This window comes from Brienomyrus brachyistius, chromosome 16 (genome assembly GCF_023856365.1).
Source record: "Brienomyrus brachyistius isolate T26 chromosome 16, BBRACH_0.4, whole genome shotgun sequence".
In the NCBI taxonomy this organism is placed as follows: Eukaryota; Metazoa; Chordata; class Actinopteri; order Osteoglossiformes; family Mormyridae; genus Brienomyrus; species Brienomyrus brachyistius.
The window spans coordinates 12663738-12675026 of NC_064548.1; the positions used below are offsets into that span (position 1 = coordinate 12663738).

General features: G+C 45.6%; 1 long non-coding RNA gene across 1 annotated transcript; it reads right to left on the reverse strand.

The window, feature by feature from the left end:
- Window positions 1–9071: 9071 nt before the first annotated feature.
- Window positions 9072–10618, reverse strand: LOC125710347 (uncharacterized). The gene is made up of 3 exons (XR_007382969.1): window positions 10417–10618; window positions 9731–9870; window positions 9072–9402 (listed from the first exon to the last, which is right to left on the reverse strand). It is a non-coding gene; the product is annotated as an uncharacterized LOC125710347 (long non-coding RNA).
- Between the last annotated feature and the right edge of the window lie 671 nt (window positions 10619–11289).

The following is an 11289-nucleotide window of genomic DNA, read 5'->3' on the forward strand; positions in this document are numbered from 1 at the left end:
CACCGCGGCTCCCGTCACTGACCCGGAGCCGCATACTCCCTCGCTCTCCTCCACAAACCTCGGGTGGGGGCGTTGCCCCCACGATATCTTAGGTAGGCTCAGCCGTCGTGCCGTCGGACAGTAGCGACGCCTGCGGAAGCGCAGAAGGCAGCAGGGAGCTGCATAGGTGTGACGGGCAGCTTATTTACAGGGGGTCATTATTCGCATGCATTCCAAGCCCACGCTCTTATAGCGGAGACGAGCCGACACTCCACATGGCTGCTTTGAGGCACTGACATGGCACGGTGTCAGATGCAGGCTTGACTCTGTCTTGGAAAATCTGCAGATTAATGAAAAGATATAACAGGCTTTCATACCTCCCATTCCCCTGAAAAATATGCTATAAAAGGCAGTGTACCTAAATTTCAGTAAACCATACATGAATGCTGAAAACGATTTATTTAAAAAAAAGTGAAAAATTAGTCCATCTAAGTGTCATTTTCTGTCTTATTATTTAGCATTTGTTTGGAATTGGAAACGCCAAAACGATTTAATCGACTGCTGTCCTGGCAACGCGTGACGATTACCTGTCGCCAGTGGCGATCATGGAACATTAAAGACCTCCCAGTAATGTAAATGGGGACGAGGTCTCGCTGAGGTTCCCATCAATTAGGGCAAAGAGGAGCTCTTTGAGTGGCACTGTTTAATTATTCAGGGTGCGGTGAAGCTGTCAGGGTCCTGATGTAGCCAGGTGAGCTGGCGCCGGTCGACGCGTCCCCCTGCCCCAGAGACGTCCATCAAGGCCACGGCTGATGGCGGCACCCAGGACCGCTCTTTAAACCATTATCCCCCTGATTCGCTGCCGTCTCCACTCCACCGGCCACTAGAAAGACCATTAATCTCCACACCTCCGCGCTGACGGATAGGCGATCCGTCCAGACCGACCGGGGTCCCGCTCGCCACGCCGTGGCGGTGGCGAGGAGCAGAGCACGGCAGTGGCAGGCAGAGAGGGGAGCACGCCGCGGATCTGGCGGTAATTAAGGGCAGGGTGACTCTGGAACAGGCATGGGGCAAGACGTGGCAAATGACTGCATTCCCGGCAAGGAACGGCGTTCCCGCCCGGCTGTGCAGTACTCTGGGGATCTCATCATCCTCCCTAACAGTCAGAATGGGATTTTGTACCCTCCGTTCCCCCACTTTCCTCTCCTTTTTTCCCGGCTGCTCTCCTGTCTGCGTTCTCTTGCTCTCTCCCTCCATTCTGTGACTTGCTGACTCTCTCTCTCTCTCTCTCTCTCTCAGATATTTTTCTGTCTACTGAAGCATTTGCCTAAAAGAAGGCAGATGTCGTGTGAGGAGAACGGTGCGCGACTCACCTCAAATCCGAACTGTTGTGGTTTATCATGAAACCGCCCAGGCGATGGAGCAGCTACCCGAAACCACCCTGAAATCAATGAAATAAAATAAACAGAAAGCACATTACAGTATGCGATATATATTTATAAACACACATGCATACATTTTATATACACACATAACTTAAATTACATAGCATTTACGTTATAGTTTTCAGTTGATTCCTGTATTGCATTATAAGTGTAATTCCTTCTACTTTTTTAAAAACATGCTATAATACCCCTGCTCAGAGTATTCCTCAAGTATGCTATTTTTGACTTTAAATAGTATGGAGAAAATGTATTAATATAAATTTAGCATATTTGCTATTTATGGAGGGATGGACAAACATTTGTACATCGGTTTTATATAAGTGTATTACAAAAATACCAAATATACAAAATTAGAGGGTCGATGATAGAGAAATGAAAATATATGCGGAATTCATCTGCTGAAAACGACATCAATCAGGTTCCTCAGAGGTCTGCAGCTCTAAAAGTCCAGCATGGTGTGTAGGAAAGTGGACGATGTCTTCTTCCTCTTTTGTCTGAGCACCAAGGTCTCATCCTGGAAAGCCCGTCTCAGAGAGCACAAAGATATCCCTCACCGACACGACTGTGCAGACGGAGAGATGGAGGGAGGGACACTGCTGTGGTTTAAAAGCACCCAAAGCATCCTGGGTAATTAGCCATTACAGCGCTGTCACCGAAGGGCCTGCAGTCAATACAGACATAATTTGGGCCAATGGTGAATGACAGTGTGTCCTGGCTTTGGGGATGATCAAGGACAGATCCAGGTGTAGCAGGCATCTGTCAGGCCCATGAATCACTGCTGCGGCCGGTGCTGTCGGGTGACTGGAGCAGGGAGAGGCGCGGGAGAAGCGTGCGCAAGCGAACAAATAAACATGTAGCTCACTCTCCAGCGCACGCTGGGAAATGGCCATTAAAGGGCCCGTTTGGGCTGGGGAGGCCTGATACCTTCTGTGGGGAATGACTGACAGCGAGAAGAAGGGAGGGGTGTAAATGTGGCCTGAGCTGCTGTGCAGCAATGCTTATAGCAATCCGAAGGCTAGAGTACTCATTTTATGTATTTTCAATTTGAGATTAACAACAGAATAACAATAGAGTACAGTGTAAGAACAGAGTAACAATAGTGTGACGAGAGTAACAGTAGCATGACAGTGTAGCATAAAAATAGAGTAACAATAGCATAACAATGGAGTATAGCATATCAATAGCGTAAAAATACAGCATGACGATAGAGTAACAGCGTGACAATAAAGTACATCATAACAATAGAGTAACAATAGCATAACAATAGAGCATAGCCTAACAATAGCTCAATAATAGAGTATAGTGTGATGATAGAGTAACAATAGCCTTATAATAGTGTGGCATAATGATAGAGTAACACTAGCATGATAAAAGAGTATAGCATAACCATAGAGTAACAATAATATGACAATAGAGCATAGCATAACAATAGAATAACAATGGCATGACAACAGAGTATAGTGAAATAACAGAGTAACATTAGAATGATAGAGTAATGGGGTACAGGTTCATTTTATTGTGATTCTTGACATGTTGACACCTGTATAGTGTAACAATAGAATAGAGTGTAACTATAGCATAATAGAATATAGTATAACATCAGAGTAACAATAGTATATCAACTATTACAAGTGGTCCTTGATGCTTTGATGTCTGATCTGTGATGATGTCTTGAGGATGACGACGAGCACAGGCTCAAACCCAGACCCATATGGACACGTGAACACCTGTCTGCCTCCACTTCTCCAGCCGGTCCTCACCAGCCATGCGCCGGACATCTGTGAGAGCTCGTCTCTGGGGGCCGGCCGCCTCGCACCACCTCCATTCACCGAGACGTCACATTTTGCCTCGCGGGCAAACGAAAGCGTCCACTCCTTCAGAAGGCTAGGAAGCCCGAGGAAGTAAACAAGCAGAATAAAAACATTTCCCAGCTGCTGAGCCTTAAATGCCAGACAGAATCATGTTCCCTAAATATGAAGTCATGGAAAACTCACAAAAGCATTCACTTCTATACAATACAAATGGCTACAATTTGTTTGAGGGACAAAATGCTGTGTATACCACCTCAAAACATATCTACCGTTTTGCGAGGTGTTATTGGATTTGATCTTTCAGTCTTTCACAGGTTGTGACATGTTTGTGTCCTGGTAGAATTAACATGCTAACGGTGCTGAAGCTCACTAAAGCCGCACTGTAGAATACCAGCCCAAACCAAAGCAGGCTAGCTGGATGCCGTTTTTATTAGACTTCATTCTGCAGTTTTGTCATTAGTAGGTCCAGAGACACCGGTTGGCTGGCGCTGGGCTTTGTTTTGTGTTCTGTAGCGGGCTTGAGAATCATTATGCACTACAGCCTTAGTCTGTGTCGTTCTGCTAGAGTGAGTTTTTATTGCTCATGGTAATGCGAGACCTACAGTGCGGTGTGTTTAATCATGTCCATGGTACATTCTCAGCTCTGGGGACTCCGACAGTATGGCCTCTTATCATGTTTTAATCAATACCTCTCTCAAAATGTTAACACAAAACTGCAACCACTCGCAAAAAGAATTATAGTCCCGGCTCACTGAATTTTGTAAGGCAATAACCAGATGCACAACAAAACAGAGTGAAAGTGATTTCTAATAGAAGAGTAAATTATATTTGAAAGTCTTGTGAATTTTTGACATTTGTGACCTTTGTCTCTGTTTTAATAAATGAATACTCATCCCTAAGGTCAGTAAACATTGTATTTTTTCTGCTGTCCTAAGCTGTACAGGATTGACTTACTTATAATTGACTTACTTATAATTATTGTAATGGCAGTAATTTTTTCGCATGTCTGGGTAAACAGCGTTATAGGGCCGGGGGTAATACAGTCCCCCTAATAGACCCCCCCCTCCAATTGCGACTGACTGCTGCTCTGCGCGCGTCTTATTCAATCATATTATATGGCGGTGACCCGGCGCGACGCGCTGTACGGGAAACAGCGTGTTAGCATAAGTCACCTTCCCACCGTATAATTACGGCCATTCATCTGATAAAGACGCGGGAGCTGCCGATCCGTCTTCCGCGCAACTGCGATGTAGATGCGCGGCACTGACAGTCAATTAAAAATGAAAGATAACGCAATACTCTTTACTTTTAATGGAGTGTTTATATGGTACTTTAAATATGTAAATTCCTGGCACCGGCCCAGGGCCTTTTTCGGCCCCTCATTTTACGATACAATAATAGCGCTTTTTAAAACTCTAAATATTTACCTGGAGTTTAGTGGCGCTGGAGCCTCGGTGCTGCCGTCCAAATGTAGTGGCCCCTGGGGATCAATTCTCACATATGGACGTGTAAAATGGGAAAGGGCAGAGGAGAGAGTCAGAGCGTTGGATCAGATGTTCGCCGCGGAACAACGTGTCACTCCAAAGCACGATTTAAATTATACCGGGATCGGCATTACTCTGCAGAGATAAACATTTAAATGGCCTTTAATGAGAATGTGCATCCGCCTCCCGACAACCCTGGCAGTAACGGCTCAAATTAAATGCATCTTAATTCAGCTCGCCTGGGAATTGAAGGAAAACATTATATAGGAATATAAAAAACGGATTTTGATGGAGCAGTTTTGTAAGTCACGCAAGTACACAAAGCCGTATTATATTTAGAAGTTACAGATTTTCCTTTTCAAGCGACTCGTGATAATGAAACGAGGTAACCCCGGTGATATAAGTATTGATCTCCAATTACACATATATAATTTTTATACTTTTTGTGAAAACCTTCTTGTCAATGAAAGATGAGGCAATTGATTTTAAGAGGCCTGTTTACACAGTGTAGTACCTTCTGAAGTATGATACGCTATTTATGACGATTCATATTCCACCCTTTTAATTTCATTCATTTTAAAACCTTAATTAATATTACTGTAAACACATTCCTGATGCTTGCATAAAACATGCTCTTGCTGATCTGTTCAGATATCACTGTACGGTGTTTAAATTAAATGTCACATTTAAATGCAGATCAGAGGTTAAATCGCGATTCTAGTGACGACCAGCCATTTGACCACTGGCACATTTCACTCTGACCTCCTATCGTGAAAGAGGGACACAATGACACGCGAGTAGGGGGCAAAAAATGAGCAATTTAAAACCCAAATGGAGTTTTGTGTCCCCATTCTCCTGAGCTAGCAGCTGTCTGTGGTACTTTCAGCCCTAATTATCCATCAGAGTCTGTTTCGTGTCTTGTAAACGCTCTCCTTATCCTCATTTTCAGGCTTCAGAAAGTTGCACCTGTAATATAGGTTACTGCCTTAACTTGGGGGGGGGGTATTAAACTCATGATCACATGATGCAGAGAGCCGGGATATTTAGACGTAGGGCCACAAAGGGCATTTTTTTCAAAAATTAATGAGGAGTGTTTATGTTTATCTTACGGGTCGGTATTAAAAGGTTTTGCGACTGTCGCCATTGTCTCAAAAATTTGTAGTGATTTCAAAAGGGCATCGCTGACACATGTCACGATGTCAGTAGTGAGCTACTCGCGAATCCACTCACGTCACCCCAACACAGACTGATAATTCATTTAAGTGCAATACTATTAGGAAAGAGTAAAATACGATAGTCCCTGGGTGCAAAATTTTATACTAATGATGCTGACACTGGAGCCATTGCTACGGTTTTGATTCATGAAGGAACACGAAGAAATGAACCCTAATAAGGTCTGATTGGGAAATACCTTCACGGTGTCGCGCGATGCCCACGTCTGCATATTAAAGCTGCACAAAGTTGTACCTGCGTAGCCATAATTCAGCCGCAGAGTGGCAGGAATGAGAGTGTGATCATGTTGGGTCACTGTCCCGGTGAGCGGGCTCTGCCGGCGCCTGCCTTAATTAAAGCACCGGGCCCCTTCCCAGTTGCCGCGTCCTCCGCAGCTGCGGCATTGATACTCATTATTCCTTAAGTCCAAACACCACCGCTGTGTCAAGAAAGCATCCATCACCACCAAGCCGCTGATAGTCAGCAGAAAATATTTTCCACCTCGTCAGCAACTTTGCCAATTTGCAATTTTCCGCAGGGGGTCCGACGTGCGTTTATTTATCTTTTATTTTTTTTTATTGCCGCAGATCACTCTCAAATACCAAGATCATGAGCATGATACCACCTTGTTAACTCCTCTCTCCCAGCCCCGGCGGTAATGACAGTAATTAACAGCCCCTCCCCTGTCAGAGGGACGCTTCAGGAGGGGTCTGTATGTTCGTTAGCATCCAGCTAACGTGGGGCGGTGCCACGGAAGGCTGCCCGGCCTATCCGCCCACCGCCGCGCCCGGGCCTGTCTGTCCCGATTCATTATTGGCCCGGAGCTGGCGGTCTCCTCTCTCTGGCACCGGAATGAATGTTATTAAGGGCCGGGCTGCTTGACGCGGCGCTGATGAAAAATAGGATATTTCCGAAGGTTCCGTCGCCAGCCGGCTCAGCGATGCCTTGTTTATCTTTCCCTTCCTTGCACGGAGCGGCGTAATTTAACCACAGTACTATATATTTTCCCTTAAAATCCGGTGGGTCTCTGTGCAGGGGCATAATCATAAATAAGGCTTTATTATATTTAGTTTCTTTTTCTGTGGTAAAATGTTCAGTAAGAGACCGAGGTGGGAGCAAATCTCGATACATATTAAGTGCAAAGGAAGACAGAGTTTGGCTCTTCGAATGCAGGCTTTAAAGTTACGCCTTTGCGGCTGGTGCCATTTGTTTGTAAAATTCCGGTCAATCTGAGAGTCATTACCGAAGAGTCTTTATTTCCTTAAAGCCCGGCCCCCAGTCTGCAGGAGTGTCCGCGGTGGCCTCTGCACTCATGATGCTGTCTAACTAGAGAGGCTTTGGAATGAGGCTACAGGGCTCCCATGGTCTGTCGAGTGCTGGGTCAATGCTAGCTGTTTCCCTCCCGAGCCGCCCCCTCGGGCCCATAGGACTGGCCTCTTCTGCCCCCCCCTGTCCCGGAGCTGCCCAGCGGAGTGCTGTCACAGAGACAGGGTCGGCTGGGGATGGGGCTGCTCTGTGCCGCTAGTGCTGCCCGCTCTTCTTAAAGTGCCGTCCCTGACAGCTTCAAAGAATTTTGAGCTCAAGAAGAAATGTAAGAATTAAGCCAATCAGCTCTCAGCACCATGATCAGGGCTGGACTGGGATTAAAAAAAATCGACCTTGGACTTTAGGGACAAATCCTGCCGAGCGATAAATTTTGCAGGGGTGTCCTCCGCAATAAATTTTACCAACCTAACCTAGTCCAGCCCAGGCCATGATTGACGCGGCAACGTTTAGGCTGTCGGAAATATTCACACTGTCAGGGGCAGTGTTGAGCATTTCAGGTCCAGTAGCAACAAATCCAGGCCAAGATTTTGTTTCTACCAACCAGTTAAGTCCTCTGTGACTGTGACTAAAATATGGAACACCACTGGATTGGTCTGGGTTGGAGACCCAATAACATTGTTTTTTGGAGCCCAAAATTTGTAGCATCAGCATGGCACATAAGTGACGAAATGAAAGATTTTAGTCAACAAGCAGAGCAAACAGAAACGAAACGGTGTAATTATCTCGTACATGTTACATAGGCAAAAGTACATTAAAATACCAGCGGACTGTCATCAGTGCCGTAGATAACATCTCCATTATGGCAAAAGCAGAGCGGAAAAAGTTGTCCAACCGCTTTCCAGTAAAACGGAGCATTAACATCAAACATCGCCGCGTTATTTGGATGGGCGGTAAAAGGGCGTAATAAAACTGTAGGACGGCAGGCCTTCCCGTGTGATTTACATACGCCTGTACCAGCACCGTGCAGAAATGTTAGGGTCACGGAGTTCAGCCCTGAGCTGGATCTGTCAGTAACTTCTCGCACGTCCTGACAAGAGGAACAAAGACGAGGAACGGAGGAAATGATTTACGGCTTGAAATGACATGGGTGTTTGGACTGAGACAGAGAGAAGGCAGGAAAGTGTGTTTGTGTTGGGGTGGTGTTACTCCCTCAGATCTAATTTTCTGGATTTTCCTTTCACCCCCCCCCCCATGATCCTGTTAATATCGCCACCACTGAACTCTGGACCTAAGAGAACCTCCCCAACTCTCATGGGCCCCTTTGCTGATGCGTATGACAGGCAACGGTGTCTAAGCATGAGCTGATCCTGGGTCAGTCAGGGAGCCTGGCTGGAACACATCTAACTGGCAACAACCCCCCCCCCCCCAAACCAAAACAAACAGGCGTGGGTGTTCTCCAGTTGTTACTGAGGTCAATATTGAATCGCTTCTCCTTCTGGCTTGTAGATACTGTTGACCAAATGGTTGAGTATTTCACATAACCCTGGCTTTCCATTGATATTTTCCCTCTTAGAGACTTGAAAACACACAAAAAAGTAAGTTCCTCCAATGCCAAGGATTTCCTGTGTACCCATGAACATCCAAGGCTGCACAGCCCTCATCGCATAGGGTTAAGAGCAGGCAGTTTTTAAATCGCGACAGGAGCTGTTTTGCTGCATCACCCATGAGCTACAGAAGTCACTTTGGGTAAACGTGCACCTAAAACGGTGAGATACTCAAAGTCATTGTCCTGATAGGAGAGCCAAGCAGAAACAGAAACACTCGGGGGCGGGGGGGGGGGGAGGGGGGGTATTAACCTTGTTTCAGTTGTTTTGGTTTGAAATGTGCTCTCAGCCAGCAGGGGGTACACATGCAGCCATACTGCACATACAATATGACGGACAAACCATGTTACTCAACATGTGAAATTATTATTATTGCTTTTTTATTTTTGGGTTGGGGGGGGGGATCTCTGTCATGGTAAACTCTGGGCTCTGTGTTGCGAAACCAGGCCATGTTGCTTATGGGGTGTGAATATTATATGATGTCTTTCCAAAAGGGAAGATGTTTACGAACAGGTCTCAATAAGGTCCAAGGTCCCTCGATGGTCGATTATGGTCCACATCAGACCTGGGCAGACCTCTCACACACCTTCCTGCGGTCAGACTGTGCATGTTTATCAGATTGGATTCGGAAGCCAATGCCCCGCTTGACACATTCCACCACATCTCCATCTGACATTCATACACTGCTGAGGCCTTGCATGTTGCTGCTATGGCTGCTCGCCGGCGTGAGGGCCTTCACACGTGTTTTACACGCCTCCATGCTTCCTACCACGGTTACAGGGGTGACGTTAAACCCGACCACACAAGGCAGCACTTCGACTCCTTTGCTTGCCGTTTTTAACCGTGTTAAGTAAGTCGAAGGATGATCACACTATACGAGATGCACATAACCGATATGACAAAACGGCACCGGATGGTTCAGGACCAACCTGGACTCCAGAGTCTCCCGATGACGTCTGCAGTGTGGCCAACAACCTTGTGCGTCCGGTCTCCTATTAGCACACAACAGGAGGGGCCCTTTGGCTGGGTGGCAGGGCTAGAGGAGCCGCAGGGGAAGATGAAACAAACGCTGGCAACGGGGAAGAAAACCCAGTGTGAGTCCCTGTTCAAAGGAGCCGGCCAGTTCTGACTGGATTAACATTTATTGACTGTTTAAGTCTGCTTTTTAGCTCCAGGACAAAGATACATAGCTAATTGCAGCCGCCGTTCCGCTCGCTGATCACCAATGTGGCAACAAAAGCCGTACTAATAGGCGCTTCAACAAAGATTAGAAAGTCTCTATTACAAAACAAATTAAGCGAGCTCTGATCTTAACCTATAGGTCGAACGACATTACAGCGAAGTTTAAGCTGTTAGATAGCTGAAAAACTTATTAAGGCCCAGCGCTGAGGTAGCACTTTGGTATCGATTTTACGATAGCCAGGTATTATGATTTATGGAGTGCTTGTGTCAGTATAACAAGCTGAAGGACACACAATATCATCTCTAACGTCATTAAAATTCAGAAGTCTCCCGAGCTAGCTCATCAAACGAGCCGCCCCGCTCTGTCTCGCAATTTGATACAGATAGATTCACGCACGCATAGACTCCTGCTCTGCAAGCAGCATTAGCTTACCGTTGCCATTGCAGCAACACCGCACTTCGGCCTCTCCTCTCTCACCTCACTTTTCACGTATTTATATCTGTTTAATCTGTTTATTATTGCTTAATTGGATGTTTACAATGGGGCTGTTTTAATGGGTTTACAATGCGATTGATGCTGGAGTTCTATTCAGTATAATTATACGTACAGGTTTTCAGACCATTCCAGCGTCAAGGAGACTCGTGCAGACCGAAATCTGTGGTACACTGGAGCCCCCTGTTGGTGAGTACATACATTTCCAGCTGACTCATCGGCAGGAAAACGAACAACTGCCGATCTTCATGGTTTTAACAGACGCCGATCTTTTTTATGTCCTGTCTCTCTATCGTCGTACGTTCGATTATATTTTAAGTTGCATCTTCAGCAGCTACAGCTGGTTCTTGCACTTCTTGTATCTGAGGGTCTGCCTGAGCTGGATAATCGGCAAGTCTGCCGCTGGAGACGGTGATAGCAAGCAGCTGCTTCATATCTGAATCCTCAAAGCCGATTTCCTCATCACAGACACTTTTAAGACGTTTAGTGGTATTTATTTTATTTTAAATCTGATACAGATATCCACTGGATAGTATTGATTTGGGAAGCATTTTAGTAAAATAGTAAATATTACAGGCTACAATAAACAGTGAGAAGCCCACGTTAATATGTGCTATGAAACTGATCTTGGTTAGCAGCATCGGTATCCTTATAAATGTTCCTGCTTTAACTTTTAATGGTTTCCATTACAGAATGGCAGCTTTGCAGAAATACATCATATTTTTATTTGCTTCCATATTTTGTACAATTGTATCTGTTGGTGTTTTAATATTTAAACATATTTCATTCATAATATATCCTTATGAAATACTG